Source organism: Hordeum vulgare, chromosome 4H, assembly GCF_904849725.1.
Source record: "Hordeum vulgare subsp. vulgare chromosome 4H, MorexV3_pseudomolecules_assembly, whole genome shotgun sequence".
Taxonomy (NCBI): Eukaryota; Viridiplantae; Streptophyta; class Magnoliopsida; order Poales; family Poaceae; genus Hordeum; species Hordeum vulgare.
Window position 1 is genome coordinate 559953833 of NC_058521.1, and position 22761 is coordinate 559976593.

The following is a 22761-nucleotide window of genomic DNA, read 5'->3' on the forward strand; positions in this document are numbered from 1 at the left end:
TGCCAAACTACACGATATAGCCACCATTTTCACTAATGAGGAGAAGATCCACCACTACTATATCCTTAAGTTGTTTCCTTTCTCTCTAAAGGATGATGCTAAAGCCTAGTTCGCCTCTCTTGCTCCTGGATGTGTGAGTAGTCCCCAGGATATGGTCTATTACTTCTGTGAGAAATATTTCCCTGCCCATAAGAAGCAAGCTGCCTTGCAGGAAATATACAACTTTGCTCAACTCCAAGAAGAGAGTCTCCCACAAGCTTGGGGGAGGCTCATCCAACTACAAAATGCTTTGCTTGATCACCCTCTTAAGAAGAACGAGATACTTGATATGTTCTATAACAAACTTACCGATGCCTCTAGAGACCACCTAGATAGTTGTGCCGGTTGTGTTTTTAGGGAACGAACTGTAGAACAAGCTGAGACCCTACTGAATAACATCGTGATCAACGATAATGCTTGGACTATTCTCGAACTACCTCCTAAGCCAACTCCGAAGAAAAGAGGTATTCTATTCCTCAGTCCCGAAGATATGCAAGAAGCCAAGAAATCTATGCAAGAGAAAGGCATTAGATCTGAAGATGTCAAAAATCTACCACCTATTGAAGAGATCCATGGTCTCGATAACCCGATACAGGTAGTAGAAGTGAATTCTCTGCATAGGTTTGATGAGAGTGATATTCCTTTTGACAAACCTGCTAGCCTATGCTTTGATGAATTTGACAACTTTGTTGCCAAACAACAGAGTTTCAATGATTATGTTAGCAGATAGTTGGAACAAAGCACTTGTATGCTTAGCCATCTAAGTGCTTGTGTAGACATAAATGTCAATGATCTGAAGCTTCTGAGTAAACATGCCTCTATGATTACTACTCAGGTAGAACAAGTACTTAGAGCTCAGAATGACCTGCTCAATGAATTAAATGACAACTCTGTCAGGGTTATTACTAGAGGAGGCAAAATGACTCAGGAACCTTTGTATCCTAAAGGTCATCCTAAGAGAATTGATAGAGATTCTCAAGGAATCAATGCTGATACACTGAGACATCCTAAGGAGAAGAAGAAGGATGATATAAACCTACATGCCAGTTCACCAAATACTGTCACACCTGAAGAACCTAATGATATTTCTGCGTCTGATGCAGAAACACAATCTGGTGATGAACATGAACCTGGTGACAATATGGACACCGATGTTCATAATAATGCTCAACCTAGCAATGATGAGGATGTGGAGATTGAACCTACGGTTAATCCTTATAACCCACAACCTAAGAGATACGATAAGAATGACTTCACTTCTAGGAAGCATGGTAAAGAAAGGGAACCATGGGTTCAGAGATCTATGCCCTTTCCTCCTAAGCCATCCAAGGAAAAGGATGATGAGGATTTTGAGCGTTTCGTCGAGATGATAAGACCCGTCTTTTTGCAGATGCGGTTAACTGATATGCTCAAAATGTCTTTGTATGCCAAGTACATAAAAGATATCGTGAATAATAAACGGAAGATACCAGATCTGGAGATCTCCGCCATGCTTGGCAATTACACTTTCAAAGGTGGAACTCCTAAGAAACTTGGTGACCCCGGAGTGCCCACTATACCTTGCTCCATTAAAGGAAACTACGTAAGAACTGCCTTATGTGACCTTGGAGCCGGTGTTAGTGTTATGTCGCTCTCTCTTTATCGTAGACTTGAGTTGGATAAGTTGACACCCACTGAAATTTCTCTGCAAATGGCCGACAAATCAACTGCTTTCCCTATCGGCATTTGCGAGGATGTGCCTGTTGTGGTTGCTAATGTCACTATCTTAACATACTTTGTTATCTTGGATATTCCCGAGGACGATGACATGGCTGTCATCCTCGGAATACCCTTTTTAAACACTGCAGGGGCTGTTATAGATCGCAACAAAGGCAATGTCACTTTCCATGTCAACGGTAATGAGCATACGGTGCACTTTCCGAAGAAACAATATCGAGTACATTGCATCAATGCTATCGAAAAGACTTCATCGATTCTTATTGGGAGCTTTGAATGCCCTATTCCTCGTGTCAAGATGAAGTATGATTTGCCTGTTGGGGAGATACATATCCCCATTGAGGTGACTTAGTGGCTATTCGAAAATTCTCCATTCTCTCTTGCGATTCCAGAAGGTTTTGTCATGAGGACTTGATCAACCCCATTGACGGATTTCTTTCGATGACCATGAAATGGATGAACCAAAGAGTCACATACCTCTGTTTTGAGCTTTCATTTTCTCTTGCTTAGAAGAAAAATGATAGATTTAGTTAGTTTTCCTGTTTTCTGTTTTAGCGTCCCAGAGAAAAATACCTCGAAAATAAAAGTTCTCCGATGGTCGTGAAAATTTAGTATGATTTTTTCTGGAATTTCTGAAAGTTACTAGGCGTGAGAGCTGGCCTGGGGGTAGACCAGTGGGCCACAAGCCCTGCCACCGCCAACCCCTAGTGGTGGAGAGCAACCTTGTGGAGCCCGCAGGGACCCCCTCCACTCATTCCAGATCCCAGCCTCTTCTCCCACATCCAGAAAAAATTGCTTCGCAGCTCAAACCCATGTTCTTGCTCATTTGGGTGTGATTTTTGATCTCCTTGCTCAAAGCACCATTCTCCGAACCGTTTTGGGAAAATTACTCCTTGGTAAGTGACTCCTCCATTGGTCCAATTAGTTTTTGCTCGAGTGCGTTATCTTTCGCGTATTCTTGCTACCTTGGTGACCCTATTCTTGAGCTAGAAAGGTTGATTTTAGCTGGTCCCAAGTTGCTTTAGCGCGTGATACGGTCTCTAGGCACTAGTAGGAGTAGTTGCTACAAGTTGGGTTAACTTTATTCACTTTTCTTTCGAAGACTCTAAAAATTTCAGAATTTTACACAGCTAGAAAAAGGAAAAGATGAAGAGGTTCTTGAGAGGCTCTTCAAGCCGTAACCCCCAAGAAGGATGAGAAGAACCACCCCAAGTACGTTGTCCCTCGAGTCATAGAAGTTCGAGCGTGCGAGTGGCCAAGTGATGAATTTTTGCGCGCCGCTGGGCTTTATGAAGACTTTTATTACTTGGTGGAGATCGCAGGTCTTACTGCGTTCGTTGAAGATAAGTGCTCACAATACCTCCTCCTCACCAATATTTTCGTTCAAAGCTTCAACTTTTATCCGAGGAAGAATCCTCCCATGGTTGAGTTCATGATATATGATGTTCCCTAGTGCATGACACTACAGGATTTTTGCAATGTATGCAAATTACCTTATGTTGGGGATATCCTTGACCCTCGTCCATGGGACTTGGAGGATTTCATTGGTACTATTGCTGTTGGATAGGAGAGAGGAGTGTCCCGCGCTAGAATTGCTAGCATACATTTTCCTGTGCTTCGATACTTCTCACTATTTGTGGGAAAATGTTTGATTGGTCATGGGGAGGCTGGATCACTTAGTTCGCCAGACCTTGCGGTTTTGCGCGAAGGCCTTTATAACGATAAGACTTACAACCTCGGTGCTATAGTGGTCCAGCGGTTGAACACCAACCGTTCCAAGGGTGTCGTCTATGGAGGTATCTATGCTACCCGTCTAGCCAGACACTTTGAGATACCCATTAGACTGGGAGAGGAAGGAGAGATGCTTCTCCCTGAGAAATATTTGGATTTTGACAGCATGGTTCACCATGATTTTCTGGATAGAGATGCTAGTAGACAGATGATTTATAACCTGGTATTTAGTCAGGGTACTCGAGAGACTATTACTTTGCTTGCTCCTTCTTTGTTCGATCTTCATGCAGGCAGGTACACCATTATGCCCTCGGACATCTACGCATATTGGGGCTTGGCCCAACCACAGGCGCCCGTGCCCGAGACGCCAGTCGAGTACCAGACGCCAGCTTATTAGTGGGAGCCAGAGGAGCTCACACAGCAGTGGCATCCACAGTCTGCTCTGGAGTATCCTAGAGCTGGTTATTTCCCACCATGGGAGTAGACCAAGCTAGGCCAAAAGCCTAAGCTTGGGGGAGTACGTGTTCTCACCGACCTTACATTCATGCTTATGCTTTCACTTTGTTAGCCGGTGTTTACACTTTGCCACTGTATTATCCATGCTAGTTTATTTTCATTTTCTTGTTTTCTTGTTTTGTGTCCTTTTGAGAAAACCCAAAAATATTTTTCTTTCTTCTTTTGCTTGTTGGGAGCTTTCCCGTGTAAATAGTTTTGTTTTTCTTTGGGTCAAGGTAGAAGATATTGGTTTCAATGTTTAGTGGTTCTTGCATGCTTACCTGTTTAGCTTTCAAAGAGTCATATTACTTTGTCCTCTCCTTTGTGTTTGCCTGCAGATTCAGCTTAGTCCAATGCACGAGCACTCTTATTATTGTTCACATCGTTCGATCGTGCAAGTGAAAGACAATAATGATGATATATGATGAAGTGACTGAGACTGAAAAGCTGGTATGAACTCTATCTATTTTGTTTTTGTAAATATGACTAGATTGTCGACCTAGATTCAGCTTTGTTGTGAGAGAACCATGTTTGAAATGCCAACATAGAGATCATAGTTTCTGATGCCATGCTTATTTAGCTGAGAGCTTATAATGGTTTGTCTTGAATTCCAACATAGATTTTGAGATGACTATGATGTAGTATGATAGGATGGTATTCTCCTTTGAATGTTTCAAGTGGCTTGACTTGGCGCATGGTCATGCATGTAGTTGAAACAAAATCAACATAGCCTCTATGATGTTCGTGTTCATGGTGATTTATATCCTGTTCATGCTTGCATTCAATGTTAGTCAAACTCATTGCATCTTGATGACTGTTGTCGCTCTCTAGTTGGTCGCTTCCCAGTGTTTTGCTAGCCTTCACTTGTACTAAGCAGAATACTGCTTGTGCATCCACTTCCATAAACCCAAAAGTTTTTCCATGAAAGTCCACCATACCTACCTATTTGCGGTATCTACCTGCCGTTCCAAGTAAATTTGCATGTGCCACTCTCTAAACCTTCAAGAAATAATCTGTTTTGCATGCCCGAACCGCTGGTGACAGGGGGCTATTGGTACCTTCCATGCTAGGAGCGTTATCCTCGACATGTGTGTATTCACTGTCATTCACGAGAAAGGGGCCGGTAATTGGAATGCCCAGTTCCACGCTTAAATCGAAAATATAACTGTAAAACAAGACTCCCCCCGGATTGATGTTAGTATGGACGGTACCCGAGGATTCGGCTAGCCGTGGAGTGTGATTGATTGTTGGTGGGGGAGTTAAAACTTTACTTTTCTGTTTGGGAACCGCCTATAGCATGAGTAGCACGGAAGATATTGAGAATCTTGGTCATTGCGTTGACAATGAAAGCATGCCACCCAAAATTATTATCTCTATTTTCAAAGCTTGACCTCTCGCACCTGTGCAAATCAATGCTTCCCTCTACGAAGGGCCTCTCTATTTATTTTCGTGTCGAGTCATCCTCTTCTTTTACAAGCACCAATTAGAGAGCACCTCTGTCATTTTTATGCTTCGCTTTTGATAGATAGTGAGTATGACTATGACTGGATCTTCGTTGCTATGAATTACAATGATTAGTCAGCCCTTGATCTTTGAAAGTGCTCTGCATTTATGTTTTGCGGTCTCAGAAAGAGCTAACGAGATACCACCTATTCATATTGCTTCATGCTCGTTTTGATTGAATTGTTGGTATTTGAAACTCATTATTACTCGTTAGCTGATTATGCCATTGATATTAGTTTACCGTGAGACCTTTGTGTCACTTGCTTATGTGGTTAACTTGTGATCTTGCTGAAATTCTGGTTACGATTTAGACATAGTTGCAACAAAAAGGTCAAACAGAGTTTGTCAAAGTTTTTATTTCTCTCTCAGTTTGTCAACTGAGTTGCTTGAGGACAAGCAAGGTTTTAAGCTTGGGGGAGTTGATACGTCTCCATCGTATCTAATTTTCCAAACTCTTTTGCCCTTGTTTTGGACTCTAATTTGCTTGATTTGAATGGAACTAACCTGGATTGATGTTGTTTTCAGCAGAATTGCCTTGGTGTTGTTTTTGTGCAGAAATCAAAGTTCTCCAAACGTCCTAAAAATTTACGGGGAACATTTTTGGAAAATATGAAAAATACCTGCGCAAAGATCCACCTGAGGGGGTGGGCCAGTGGGCCACAAGCCCTGCCTCCGCCACCCCCTGGTGGCGGTGGGCAAGCTTGTGGGGCCCACACAGCTCTACAGCCCCCAACCTCACCTCTATAAGTTCACTTTCGTCCCAGAAAAAATAAAAAGAGAAGATTTCGTCGCGTTTACGATACGGAGGCGCCGCCACAACCTGTTCTTCATCTGGAGGGCAGATTTGGAGTCCGTTTTAGGCTCCGGAGAGGGGAAATCGTCGCCATCGTCATCATCAACCTTCTTCCCTCTCCAATTCCATGAAGCTCTTCATCGTTCGTGAGTAATCTATTCGTAGGCTCGCTGGGCGGTGATGAGTAGGATGAGATCTATCATGTAATCGAGTTAGTTTTGATGGGGATTGATCCCTAGTATCCACTATGTTCTCAGATTGATGTTGCTACTACTTTGCGATGCTTAATGCTTGTCACTAGGGCCCGAGTGCCATGATTTCAGATCTGAAATTATTATGTTGTCACCAATATATATGTGTTTTAGATCCGATCTTGCAAGTTGTAGTTACCTACTATGTGTTATGATCCGGCAACCCCGGAGTGACAATAACCGGAACCACTCCCGGTGATGACCATAGTTTGAGGAGTTCATGTGTTCACCAAGTGCTAATGCGTTGGTCCGGTTCTTTATTAAAAGGAGAACCTTAATATCCCGTAGTTTCCTTTTGGACCCCGCTGCCACGGGAGGGATGGACAATAGATGTCATGCAAGTTCTTTTCCCTAAGCACGTATGACGACACACGGAATGCATGCCTACATCACATTGACGAACGGGAGCTAGCCACATATCTCTCCGTGTTATAACTGTTTCATGATGAATATCATCCAAACAAATCACCGACCAATGGCCTACGTGTTCGTCCTACTACTGTTGTTACTTGTCTTGCTCTGCTGTTGTAACTACCGTTGCTGCTGCTGTTACTTGTCTTGTTCTGCTGCTACTGTCGCTTGCTACTGTTCTACTTTGCTTGCAGATACTAATCTTTCAGGTGTGGTTGAATCTGATAAATTCAGCTGCTAATACTTGAGAGTATCCTCTCACCTCCTGTCTGGCGAACCAAGAAATTTGGGTTGAATACTCTACCCTCGAAAACTGCTACGATCCCACGCGATGGTGGGCCGTCAACAACATTCTTCTAGTTTCGATTGCCGGAGAGTGCTAGCAGCATTCTTCTGGTGACGTTGCAAGGGAAGGTGTGCTGTTATGGAGTCACTTCTCTCATGAAAGCAAGTAGACGGTGGGTGAACAAATTACTGTCGAGCAATTGATAGAACCGCGCAAAGTCGTGACGTCATATATGGCAATGATTATATCTATAGGCATCACATCCATAACAAGTAGAACAATACTTTCTGCATCTACTACTATTACTCCACACGTCGACCGTTATCCAGCATGCATCTAGTGTATTAAGTCCAAAAGAACAGAGTAACGCCTTAAGCAAGATGACATGATGTAGATGGACAATCTCATATCTACAATAAAAGCCCATCTTGTTACCCTTGATGGCAACAACACGATGCGTGCCTTGCTGCCCCTTGTGTCACTGGGAAAGGTCACCACACGGTATGAACCCAAAACCAAGCACTTCTCCCATTGCAAGAATCATAGATCTAGTTGACCAAACAAAACCCAAGACTCTGAGAGACTTACAAGGATATCAAATCATGCACATAAGAAATCAACAAAGACTCAAATATATATCATAGATAATCTGATCACAAATCCACAATTCATAGGATCTCGACAAACACACCGCCAAAGAGGATTACATCGGATAGATCTCCATGAAGATCATGGAGAACTTTGCATTGAAGATCCAAGAGAGAGAAGAAGCCATCTAGCTACTAACTACGGACCCATAGGTCTGAAGTGAACTACTCACGAGTCATTGGAGGGGCGATGATGTTGATGTAGAAGCCCTCCATCTTCAAAGTTCCCTCCGGCAAGGCACCGGGAAGGGTCTCCACATGAGATCTCGCAGAAACGAAAGCTTGCGGCGGCGGAAAAGTGTTTTCGTGGATTCCCCAATTTTTCTGTATTTTAGGGAATATATAGGCAAAGGAGCTAGGTCAGGGGCGCGCTAGGGAGGCCACAAGCCTGGTAGCCGCCGCCCCCCTGGTGGCGGCTACAGGGCTTGTGGGCCCCGTGTAGCTCTCCTGCCTTGGCCCTCAATCCCCCTGATCTTCTTCAGTTCGGGAAAAATTTATTTCGGGGATTTTATTCCGTTTGGACTCCGTTCCAAAATCAGATATGAAAAGAGCCAAAAACACAGAAAAAACAGGAACTCGCACTTGGCACTGAATTAATAAGTTAGTCCCAAAAAAGATATAAAAAGTACATAAAACATCCAAAGATGACAAGATAACAACATGAAACCATAAAAAATTATAGATACGTTTGAGACGTATCAAGCATCCCCAAGCTTAACTCCTGCTCATCCTCGAGTAGGGAAGTGATAAAGAATGAATTTTTGATGCTTTCATGGTACCTAGGATAGATGTCCTTTGTAACTCCTCTTATGTAACGTGAATGTTCACATCCATCAGATTCAAAACAATAGTTTGCTATTGACGTGGAAACAATAATACTTCAAGAAAACTAGTAAGGTAATCATGAACTTTCAAAATAACAAGCCCAAAGAAAGTTATCCCTACAAAAGCATACAGTTTGGCTATGCTCTATCATCATTGCACAACGAATTTATATCATGCACAACCCCGGTATTGGCCAAGTAATTGTTTTCACACCTTTACTTTCTCAAACCTTTTCAACTCTCACGCAATACATGAGCGTGAGCCATGGTTTTAGCACTATAAGTGGTGTGGAGTGTGGTGGAGGTTGCAAGACAAACAAGGAGAAGATGATCACATTAACTAGGCATATCAATGAGCTGTGGAGATGCTCATCAATAGATATCAATGTCAATGAGTAGGGATTGCCATACAAATGACGCACTAGAGCTAAGAGTATGTGAAAGCTCTTAAAGAAAACTAGTGGGTGTGCATCCAACTTGCTTGCTGATGTCAGCTGTGCTTCCCTTGCAACGATGCCAGGTATACTTCTCCTACCTCAAAAAGATCTCCGGCAACGGCGCCGGAAATTGTCGTGTCGACGGCACGAGGAATCCTTCAGTTGCGGCTACGCCTTAAGGGACTTCCTAGGCAAGTATGCAAAGGATTTCCCCCGTGGCCTTGGAGCATTGCGTTGGTGTTCCCTCGAAGCAGAAAGGGTGATGTAGCACAGCGGTGGTAAGTATTTCCCTCAGTTTGAGAACCAAGGTATCAATCCGATGGAGGAGTATCTCAAGATCCTGCACAAACACAAAAGCTTGCTCCCAACGCTATGAAGGGGTTGTCAATCCCTTATAGATTGTTTGCCAAGTGAGAACTGAAAGCAACAAAGTAACAAAGCAAAGTAAATGCAGAGGTGTAAACGATGGATGTGAATAGACCCGGGGGCCGTAGTGTTTACTAGTGGCTTCTGTCATGAAAGCAAGTAGACGGTGGGTGAACAAATTACTGTCGAGCAACTGATAGAACCGCGCAAAGTCGTGACGATATCTATGCAATGATTATTTCTATAGGCATCACGTCCAAAACAATTAGATCGATACTGTCTGCATCTACTACTATTACTCCACACGTCGACCGCTATCCAGCTTGCATCTAGTGTATTAAGTCCATAAGAACAGAGTAATGCCTTAAGCAAGATGACATGATGTAGAGGGATAATCTCAAACCAATGATAAAAACCCCATCTTTTTACCCTTGATGGCAACTACTTGATGTGTGCCTTGCTGCCCCTATTGTCAATGGGAAAGGTCACCACATGGCAGAACCCAAAACCAAGCACTTCTCCAATTGCAAGAATCATAGATCTAGTTGGCCAAACAAAACCCAAGACTCGGAGAGACTTACAAGGATATCAAATCATGCAAATAAGAAATCAGCAAAGACTCAAATATATATCATAGATAATCCGATCACAAATCCACAATTCATCGGATCTCGACAAACACACCGCCAAAGAAGATTACATCGGATAGATCTGCATGAAGATCATGGAGAACTTTGTATTGAAGATCCAAGAGAGAGAAGAAGCCATCTAGCTACTAACTACAGACCCGTAGGTCTGAAGTGAACTACTCACGAGTCATTGGAGGGGCTATGATGATGATGAAGAAGCCCTCCAACTCCAAAGTCCCCTCCGGCACGGCGCCGGGAAGGGTCTCCACATGAGATGTCGCAGAAACGGAAGCTTGCGGCGGCGGAAAAGTATTTTCGAGGCTCCTCTGATTTTTTGCGGAATATTTGGGAATTTATAGGCCAAAAACCTAGGTCAGGGGGCGGCTAGGGAGGCCACAAGCCTGCCCACCGCCGCCTCCCCTGGTGGCGGAGTGGGGGCTTGTGGGCTCCCTGGAGCCCACCTGGCTTGGCCCAAAAGCCCCCTGGTCTTCTTCCTTTCGGGCAAAAATCATTTCGGGGTTTTTCTTCCGTTTGGACTCCGTTCCAAAATCAGATCTGAAAAGAGTCAAAAACACAGAAAAAACAGGAACTGACACTTGGCACTGAATTAATAAGTTAGTCCCAAAAAAGATATAGAAGGTACATAAAACAACCAAAGAAGACAAGATAACAGCGTGAAACCATCAAAAATTATAGATACGTTTGAGACGTATCAAGCATCTCCAAGCTTAATTCCTACTCGTCCTCGAGTAGGGAAGTGATAAGAATGATTTTTTTATGCTTTCATGCTACCTAGCATAGGTGTCCTTTGTAATTCCTCTTATGTGACGTGAATGTTCAGATCCACTAGATTCAAAACAATAGTTTGCTATTGACGTGGAAACAATAATAATTCAAGCAAACTAGCAAAGTAATCATGAACTTTCAAAATAACAAGGCCCAAAGAAAGTTATCCCTACAAAAGCATATAATGTGGCTATGCTCTATCATCATTGCACAATGAATTTAAATCATGCACAACCCCGGTATTGGCCAAGTAATTGTTTCACACCTTTACTTTCTCAAACCTTTTCAACTCTCACGCAATACATGAGCGTGAGCCATGGTTATAGCACTATAGATGGTGTGGAATGTAGTGGAGGTTGCAAGACAAAAAAGGAGAAGATAGTCACATTAACTAGGCATATCAATGAGCTGTGGAAATGCTCATCAATAGATATCAATGTGAATGAGTAGGGATTGCCATACAAATGATGCACTAGAGCTACGAGTATGTGAAAGCTCTTAAAGAAAACTAGTGGGTGTGCATCCAACTTGCTTGCTCACGAAGAACTAAGGCAATTTTGAGGAAACCTATCATTGGAATATACAAGCCAAGTTATATAATGAAAATTTCCCACTAGCTATATGGTGGTGAAAAAACGAGAGACTCTCAATCATGAAGATCATGGTGCTTAATATATACAAGTGTGGAAAAAGTGGTAGCATTGTCCCTTCTCTCTTTTTCTCTCATTTTTTTATTTGGTGGGCTCTTTGGCCTCTTATTTTTTTGGTGGGCTTCTTTGGCCTCTTTTATTTCCTCACATGGGACAATGCTCCATTAATGATGATCATCATACTTTCAACTCAAAACTTAGAGCAACTATGACTCTATATGGAATGTCTTCGGTAGTGTACCGTGGCAATGATCTAGCAAGGCATAAACATCAATGGAAACATCATGCTAGCTATCTTACGATCATGCAATGGCAATGTAGACATGGTGGCACATGTCATGGTGGTAGTTGCATGGCAATATATCTCGGAATGACTTTGAAAAAGCCATAGTAGGTAGGTATGGTGGCTGTTTTGAGGGAGGCTAATGGTAGGTTTTGTGCACCGGCGAAAGTTGCACGGCACTAAGAAGATAACGATGGTGGAAGGTGAAAGTGCAACATTAGTCATGAAGAACTCATATACTTGTTGCGAAAGTTTTATTAGTAATCGAAACAAAGCATTCAACGCATACTCCTAGGGGAAGGGTTGGTAGGTATAAACCATCGCGCGACCCCGACCGCCACGCAAAGGACGACAATCAATATACTAATCATGCTCAGATTTCATCACATAGCGGTTCACCATACGTGCATGCTACGGGAATCACTAACTTCAACAAAATTATTTCTAGATCCACAACACCTTACTAGCATGACTTCAATATTACCATAACCAAAATTCAAAACTAATTGAGATGAATCAAGCTTCTTTAACTATTCAATGCACATGAAGGTGGAAGTTTGCGTATCCCTTTGGATAACTACCCCTTTTGAGACTACTTTCAAAGCATAGATCAAGTACCAAGCCACGCACCGCTATGCTCTAAAAGATATAAGCGAAGCACATAGAGCTGAATTGTCTACCAAAAGATATAAGTGAAGCTCGACAAAATCACGGTGAGTGCATGCCTCTCTCTCTAGGTGTGCAGCAAGGATGATTGTGACACAACAAAAAATAAAAGACTCCTACGATACAAGACGCTCCAAGCAAAAACACATAACATGTGGTGAATAAAAATATAGCCCCAAATAACGTTACCGATGGATTGAAGACGAGAGAGGGGATGCCTTCCCGGGGCATCCCCAATCTTAGGCTTTTACGGTATCCTTGAATATCTTGGGGTGCCTTGGGAATCCCTAAGCTTAAGATCTTGCCACTCTTTATCTCTTTGTCCATAAGAACTTCACCCAAAACTTGAAAACTTCACAACACGAAACTTAAACAGAAACTCGTAATAACATTAGTACAAGAAAGCAAACCACCACTTCCTTAGGTACTGTAGCAAACTTAAATTCTACTTGTGCTGATGTTGGGTTACTGTACTTTCAATCTTCCATGGCTAATACCCCCCGATACTATCCATAGTTTCATCAAAATAGGCAACCAACACAACAAAAACAGAATCTGTTAACAGTAGACCAGTCTGTAGCAATCTGTATGTTTCGTATACCTCTGGTACTTCAAAAATTCTGAACAATTACAACAGTCTGAAGAATTTGCGTAGCAATCAGAAGCAAAAAGAATCAACTCAAAATCTCTTACAGGAAAAAATGAAAATTACTTTTGTGAGCAGAAAGTTTCTGTCTTTTCCAGCATGACCAAACGATCATCCCCAAGACTAATCATAACGGTTTTGCTTGGCACAAACACAAAAAGAAACACAAAAAACACAATCATAACAGAATTATGAAAGTGTGGAAAACACAAAACATAAAGAAAAAGGATAGATTCGTTGGGTTGCCTCCCAACAAGTGCTTTTGTTTTACGCCCTTACCTAGGAGAAAGTGATGGAATCACGTATAGTCATTTTTGGTGCTCAAACCATAGGTAGCCCTCATCATAGATTCATAAGGCAATCTTATTTTCTTTCTAGGAAAGTGCTCCATGCCCTTCTTTAAAGGAAATTGAAATCTAATATTCCCTTCCTTCATATCGATGATAGCACTAATAGTCCTTAGGAAAGGTCTACCAAGAATAATGGGACATGAAGGATTGCAATCTATGTCAAGTACAATGAAATCCATGGGTTCATAGTTCTTATTTGCAACAATAAGAACGTCATCGATCCTTCCCATGGGTTTCTAGACAGTAGAATCCGCAAGATTCCGCACTATTGGCAGGAGCAATCGGAGTACTAATTAAAATCATTATTATTAGTGCACGAGAAGTCGCAAAGTTTGGTGTTTTCAGCCATGATGACTTCAACAAACAAACAAGCACACAAGCAAGCAGGAAAACCGGCAAAGGAAAACAGCAAAAAGGCAAAAGGCAAAAGAAAACGGCAAAGAAGAAAGGCAAATGAAAACGGCAAATGTGAAGTGGGGGAGAGGAAAAGGAGAGGCAACTCGCAAAAAAAGCGCGAGAAATACTTCTGCTACTGCAACAAAAGACCTTCCAACGGCGCGAGAAACACGTGCTCACGGGAGACTATTCTTGTCTTGATACTCCTCAGCAACGGCACCAGGAATCCTTCTGCTACGGTTACGCCTTTAGGGACTTCCTAGGCAAATATGCAAAGGATTTCCCCCGTGGCCTTGGAGTCTTGCGTTGGTGTTCCCTCGAAGCGGAAAGGGTGATGTAGCACAGCGGCGGTAAGTATTTCCCTCAGTTTTGAGAACCAAGGTATCGATCCAGTGAAGGAATATCACAAATACCTGCACAAACACAAAGAGTTTGCTCCCAGCGCAATGAAGGGGTTGTCAATCCCTTATAGATTGTTTGCCAAGTGAGAACTAAAAGCAACAAAGTAACAAAGCAAAGTAAAAGCGAAAGTGGAAACTATAGGTGTGAATAGACCCGGGGGCCGTAGTGTTCACTAGTGGCTTCTCTCATGAAAGCAAGTAGATGGTGGGTGAACAAATTACTGTCGAGCAATTGATAGAACCGCACAAAGTCGTGACGTCATCTATGGCAATGATTATATCAGTAGGCATCACGTCCAAAACAAGTAGACCGATACTTTCTGCATCTACTACTATTACTCCACACGTCGGCCGCTATCCAGCATGCATCTAGTGTATTAAGTCCAAAAGAACAGAGTAACGCCTTAAGCAAGATGATATGATGTAGATGGACAATCTCATATCTACGATAAAAGCCCATCTTGTTACCCTTGATTGCAACAACATGATGCGTGCCTTGCTGCCCCTTGTGTCACTGGGAAAGGTCACCACACGGTATGAACCCAAAACCAAGCACTTCTCCCATTGCAAGAATCATAGATCTAGTTGGCCAAACAAAACCAAGACTCGGAGAGACTTACAAGGATATAAAATCATGCATATAAGAAATCAGCAAAGACTCAAATATATATCATAGATAATCTGATCACAAATCCACAATTCATCGGATCTCGACAAACACACCGCCATAGAGGATTACATCACATAGATCTCCATGAAGATCATGGAGAATTTTGTATTGAAGATCCAAGAGAGAGAAGAAGCCATCTAGCTACTAACTACGGACCCGTAGGTCTGAAGTGATCTACTCACGAGTCATTGGAGGGGCGATGATGTTGATGTAGAAGCCCTCCAACTCCAAAGTCCCCTCCGGCAGGGCATCGGGAAGGGACTCCAGATGAGATCTCGCGGAAACGGAAGCTTGCGGCGGCGGAAAAGTGTTTTCGTGGATTCCCCTATTTTTTTGTATTTTAGGGAATAGATAGGCGAAGGAGCTAGGTCAGGGGGGCGCCACGGAGGCCACAAGCCTGGTAGCCGCTGCCCCCTGGTGGCGGCTACAGGGCTTGTGGGCCCCTTGTAGCTCTCCTGCCTTGGCCCTCAAGCCCCCTGATCTTCTTCCGTTCGGGAAAAAATTATTTCGTGGATTTTATTCCGTTTGGACTCCGTTCCAAAATCAGATCTGAAAAGACCCAAAAACACAGAAAAACAGGAACTCGCACTTGGCACCGAATTAATAAGTTAGTCCCAAAAAAGATATAAAAGGTACATAAAACATCCAAAGATGACAAGATAACAACATGAAACCATCAAAAATTATAGATACGTTTGAGACGTATCAGGCGCCGCCACCTCCTGTTCTTCATCTGGAGGGCACATCTGGAGTCCGTTCTGGGCTGCGGAGAGGGGAAATCGTCGCCATCGTCATCATCAACCTTCCTCCATCGCCAATTCCATGATGCTCTTCACCGTTCGTGAGTAATCTCATCGTAGGCTTGCTGGACGGTGATGAGTTGGATGAGATCTATCATGTAATCGAGTTAGTTTTGACGGGGATTGATCCCTAGTATCCACTATGTTGTGAGATTGATGTTGCTACTACTTTGCCATGCTTAATGCTTGTCACTAGGGCCCGAGTGCCATGATTTCAGATCTGAACCTATTATGTTGTCTCCAATATATGTGTGTTTTAGATCCTATCGTGCAAGTTGTAGTCACCTACTATGTGTTATGACCCGGCAACCCCGGAGTGACAATAGCCCGAACCACTCCCGGAGATGACCATAGTATGAGGAGTTCATGTATTCACCACGTGTTAACGCGTTGGTCCGGTTCTTTACTAAAACAAGAACCTTAATATCCCGTAGTTTCCATTAGGACCCCGCTGCTACGGGAGGGATGGACAATAGATGTCATGCAAGTTCTTTCCCGTAAGCACGTATGACTACATACGGAATACATGCCTACATTAGATTGACGAACGGGAGCTAGTTACTTATCTCTCCGTGCTATAACAGGGCTTGTGGGCGGCAGAGACACGTGGGTCCCACAAGCTTGGTTGCCGCGACCATGGGGGTGGCCGCGGCAACAGGGCTTGTGGCCCACTGGCCCATCCCTCCGGTGGATCTTTGCGCAGGTATTTTTCATATTTTTCGGAAAAATTCTCTGTAAATTTTCAGGACGTTCCGAGAACTTTCATTTCTGCACAAAAACAACACCATGGCAATTCTGCTGAAAACAGCGTCAGTCCGGGTTAGTTCCATTCAAATCATGCAAATTAGAGTCCAAAACAAGGGCAAAAGAGTTTGGAAAAGTATATACGATGGAGATGTATCACCCACCAGCCCACTAAGGGCTGGTGCGCCACCCATAAGTCCTTTGGGCTTCCTCCAGGAGGGTTGCCCCCCTCCCGGTGAACTTTCGGAACCCATACGTCACTCCCGGTACATTCCCGGTAATGCCCGAAAACTTTCGGGTAACCAAATGAAGTCATCCTATATATGAATCTTCATCTCTGGACCATTCCGGAAACCCTCATGACGTCTGTGATCTCATCCGGGACTCCGAACAACATTCGGTAACCACGCATATAACTCAACTATACTAAAACATCGCCGAACCTTAAGTGTGCAGACCCTACGGGTTCGAGAACTATGTAGACATGCTCCGAGGTACTCCTCGGTCAATATCCAACAGCCGGACCTGGATGCCCATATTGGACCCTACATATTCTTCGAAGATCTTATCGGTTGAACCTCAGTGTCAAGGATTCATATAATCCCGTATGCCATTCCCTTTGTCCTTCGGTACATTACTTGCGCGAGATTCGATCGTCGGTATCCGCATACCTATTTCAATGTAGTTACCAGCAAGTCTATTTACTCATTCCGTAATACAAGATGCCATGACTTACATTTAGTCACATTGCTTGCAAGACTTGTGTGTGATGTTGTATTAACGAGTGGGCCCCGAGATACCTCTCCGTCACACGGAGTGAAAAATCCCAGTCTTGATCCATACTAACCCAACGGACACCTTCGGAGATACCTGTAGAGCACCTTTATAGTTACCCAGTTACGTTGCGACGTTTGATCCACACAAGGTATTCCTCCGGTGCCAGTGAGTTATATGATCTCATGGTCATAGGAACAAATACTTGACACGCAGAAAACAATAGCAATAAAACGACATGATCAATATGCTACGTTCATAGTTTGGGTCTTGTCCATCACATGATTCTCCTAATTATGTGATCCCGTTATCAAGTGATAATACTTGCCTATGGCGAGGAAACCATGACCATCTTTGATCAACGAACTTGTCAACTAGAGGCTCACTAGGGACAGTGTGTTGTCTATGTATCCACAAATGTATTTGAGTTTCCAATCAATACAATTCTAGCATGGATAATAAACGATTATTATGAACAAGGAAATATAATAATAACTAATTTATTATTGCCTCTAAGGCATATTTCCAACAATTGGCTCCTACACATTTTACGAAGATCTCTATAAGTTGAACCTCTATGTCTAGGATTCAGTTAATCTCGTATATTGTTCCCTTTGTCCTTCGGTATGTTACTTGCCCGAGATTCGGTCCTCGGTATCTCCATACCTAGTTCAATATCGTTATTGGCAAGTCTCTTTACTCGTTCCGTAATACAAGAGCCCATAACTAACTCCTTAGTCACATAGCTTGCAAGGCTTGTTGTGATGTTGTATTACCGAGTGGGCCCCGAGATACCTCTCCGTCACACGGAGTGAGAAATACCAGTCTTGATCCTTGCCAGCCCAACAGACACCTTTGGAGATACCTCTAGAGCACCTTTATAGTCACCCACTAACGTTCGACGTTTGATACACACAAGGTATTCCTCCGGTGTCCGGGAGTTGCATGATCTCATGGTCATAGGAACACATACATTGACATGCAGAAAAACAGTAGCAATAAACTGACACGATCATATGCTACGTTTATAGTTTGGGTCTTGTCCATCACATCATTCTCCTAACGATGTGATCCCGTTATCAAGTGACAACACTTGCCTATGGCCAGGAAACGAGCTAGTCAACTAGAGGCTCACGAGGGACGGTGTGTTGTCTATCTATCCACACATTTATTTGAGTTTCCAATCAATACATTTTTAGCATGGATAATAAACGATTATCATGAAGAAGGAAATATAATATTAACCAATTTGTTATTTCCTCTTGGGCATATTTCCATAGTGACACCCGAGGTAATTCTCGCACAGGGACACAAATGCGTCTAGGTACGAGACAACACTGGGGGAAAGGTAGTGGAGCCGAGCCCCGAAGAAACCAAGAAACGCTCGGAAAAAATGATGTGGAGGCAAAGAAAAACCTCTCTCGATGTGGGTGACCAGGAGCACTCGCTCGTCGTTCTGAGGTACTCGTTCTAACTCGCCATCCTCGGGCAGTCGCCAGCTCCCCTGTGCGACCACGCCTTCACCCTCCAGCTCCAGCAGCCACCCCTCCAAGACTCGGGACGACATCCAGTCGCCGTGGATCCATCCTCGTGGTTGCCCTCCAGCGCTCGAAGAAGATCCATGTGTCCCTTTCTTGGCCCGCTCAGCCTTCGATGTCGCTCCCTTCACCATGCTAGGCTGCGGAGAAGTCGGGGCTGGGAATCGTTAGGGGCAGCCGGCGGTTCTTCGCGTTGGTGGCAAGAGTAGGAAGCAGAGATGGAAAGGACTTGATTCTGAGGCACGGTCTCCTCTCCCTTCCACCTCGCTACTTAAATACCTAACAGGGAGATTCCATATCGAGTACATCCCCGGCCGAGGAAGATCTATAGTATCCCGAGGATGGGGTGCACTGTAGCATGACAGCGACATCACACGCATGGAAATCGGGGCGTCATCCCACTACTTCCACTACCGGCGTCTCCGCCGAAACCGCCGCCCCCGCGCGCGTTCCCTCAGTTCCAAAGCTGCGAAAAAATCGTCCCGCCTCATATCCCGAATGGATTCCGTATCCACGACGTGTGACGAGGTGTGCCGAATGTTCTTTTCGCCCCCCCCCCACGGGACCCTGATCATCCGGGAAACCAATGAGGACGACCTGATCGTCCTTGCCTCAATGCAAGTGGGGATCCGTCACAACTCGCCGATTGAGCACACATAGTTCAGAGCTCTCGTTCGCCCAACTCGTGGGATCTATCTCCCCAAAAGATAATCGGTCACTACCGACTGTGGGCATACATGTATGACCAGGTAGTCGGAATTCGTCACTCTTGAATCCGTGTAGGTTTGCCGAGAGTCTGAATGAAGCAGCCCCGAGCTACAACCCAAGAATCTCCAAAATGTTGGAGACATCGAAGGAAGTCATTCACTCGGTCTCCAAAACCTCAACCGATTCGGGGGCTACTGATGGGGTTGTACATTACGGGTAGGCCTACGGACCTGCTTCCCTAGGCCCACCTAGGACCCCTTACAGACATCAGTGTCCTTAAAGTCACCGGTGTAGTATCGACCTCACTCGATACAACATATCGTCACTCGGCGTGCGTGGAGTCACTCGGATCACCTTGTATCAGTCGGATGCATCCTCGCACTCGGACCACAGCAAGGTGAAGGCACCGAAAAGGCTGCAACGGCTAAGGACTTAATCCATCACATGAAGTGCACTGAAGACCCATGTTACGAGTAACGCCGAGAGTTATAGCTGTCGTTTCTAGTAACTTTCCTATTTATTAGCATCATCTCACCTTGTAATGAAGCTCGGTCTGTCATGACATGTACTATATAAGCCACTCCCGGGCTCGAGCTCAAGGGTTCATCACCTTGTAATCTTACCTACCCCATAAGAAAACATCAGCCTCAGGGCTCGAGACGTAGGGATGTTACCACTTCCGAGTGGGGCCTGAACTCGTACATCCGAGTGCATCCGTTGCGCCTAATTAGACTTCGCTCCTTCGTTCGTACCCCTAGGTACTATTGTGAGGATAATTCCCATGACAGTTGGCGTTGCGACTTGTGTAGCGACGATGATGATGGCGTTCGGAGCTGAGGCGCAGTTTGTCCTTCTGATGTCGACGGTCGGTCCTGTTCGCCAACAAGTGTGCCTATGCTTGTTACTCATTGTGAGTGAGAAGGATAATGAATTGGACTCCGCGTTTTAAAAAAAACTAACCAGAACATCGGCAAAAGGATAATAATTTCTTGAATGATTTTACTATTACCTTTTCTGTTCATCCCGGAGCAAACTCTCCTTGAAAGCCAAGACGCTAGACTTGCTCTGATCTAATTAACCGGATAACTATGCATCCCATCCCATGGCAATTACATCTCCGTTATAGTAGTGTTGCAGCCACAGAGAATCAGATGTTTCCATTATTCCTGACAGCTCAAGAGAAAAGAATACTGCGCTGCTCTGAGCCCGGTGATTCTTAAATTCTGCAAGTTCCTGAATTTCTTAAACGGACTAGCTAGCTGCTGTGTGCTGCTGAAGTCCTTCTAACCCCGTCGCGATTAAAACTCTGGATAGAAAAGCCATGGCCCTCCCCCTCCGCTCCATTTGGCCTAATCTAAATGTATATATTCCCTTTCTAACGTGTCCCATTCTTTGGACAAGGTCTCCCATCAGCTTCTGATTGAGTGGTACATGACGGTGTTTTTGTTTATGGAACGGTGACAGTCAGTGATGGTACGCTTATTCCAGAAACAATATTATACCCTTCTCGACGCACATAGTATTGTTTTCTACGATATCCCTATCCACGAACCCCAATTTCTTCCTGTACCAACTAACTGCACGCGTTTTTTCTATTGCCACTGCGTCATGGGGCCAAGTTTTTCTTGTCAGAGTAGACATGGTAAACGATCGCCAGAACTAGTCCTCCCCTGGCGTGGCAGCGTCCCTGTGCCAAGCCCCCTCGATCTGGAGGCGCATTCCTGTACAAACTTGGCAGCGATTTCATTGCTGCTCCGTATATGCCATCGATCGACCGAGCAGTACTACAGGACCACAGCATACATGTATACACGAATGTACTACCTTCCTTCTTAAATATAAGTTTTTTTAAAAATTTCATTAATGAATTACATGTGAATATTTATAAACATATTTTAAAATATAAATTCATTCATTTTACTTCGTGTATCGAACGTAATGAAATCTCTAAAAAAAATTATATTTAAAAATAGGAAGAGTACTCTGCATGGTTGGAGTATGGACTAGGCCAACCGTGCAGATCAATGCGAAATGAGATGGTTGGTGGCCTGGCGCAAAGAGGACCACTTATATTTTAAAAATTAAAATCGTGCGCGTCTACGTGCCACCGAGGCACGGAACCGGATAGCAAATTTGTGTACAAAAATGTCCAGCGGCCAAGACAGTGTGCATGCAGTGTGAGCGTGACAAATTATCCATGTGCCGATAGAGCTGTGCGTCTCCCCGCAAAAAAAAAAAAAAAAGAGCCGTGCATCCACGCTAACAGCGGCTTTTGCACGGGGTCATCAATAACAGCCTGATCCAGAAACGTTAGATCTACATTTCAGAGCTCTCTCTGGGACCGAGCCAATCCGCTCGAAAAATAACACTCCCTCTGTCCCATAATTTTTATAGTTTGTTTAAAAATAAATGTATAAATATAGTAAAACATGACTAGATGCATTTATATCTAGATAAATCTAAGACAAGAATTTTAAGACGTTGGGAGTACGTAGTAATCATGATCCAAGCTGTGCTACGTTTCTATCATGAGAAACCATGGTCCCTCTCTATCTGTATACGTGTCGTTTGGGATCGAGGCCTGACCCGTTCCCAGACGAATAGTGTACCCATGCATTTTCTTGGGGTCCGGTTTGGATTTGGATCTGGTGTCTCGGCTTACAAATGGGTTGGGGATCGGAACCGGGAATTACTTCTCGGATCCAACAATGCATCCACGAACCAGTTCATGCTCCATGATACCTAGCTCAGTAAACTACTGCTACTTGCACACTCTATACAAGATAAACAAAACGGAAAGTGTGTAGTGGTTAAGCGAAACCACTTGCGGCGCGTAGCGACGTACGCGCTACATGTTCGCTTGCGATTGGATAAGCAGGAATCACCCCACTCGTAGATGAAAATGGTAGTTTAGGACCGGTTGTTGATATATACAAAATTGCTGTCAATCAAGCAGGAATCAGCAAGCTTGCCCGTTAAAAAAGCAGCAAGCTAGCTTCTAGTTTAGCTTGCGTAGGGCACACACGAGAAAGAGAAAGAGAAATGCATCGATCGATTGCCTTGAGACTCGGACTATTACATCATCATCACGCGCGCATGTCTACCACCTCCTCTATCTAGCACTCTCCACATTTCCAGCCATAGCTAGCTTAGCTTAGTTAGTTGTACGCACTCTAGTGCATTACTAGTGCTACTCATCTATAATCAACAGGTTAAGCGAG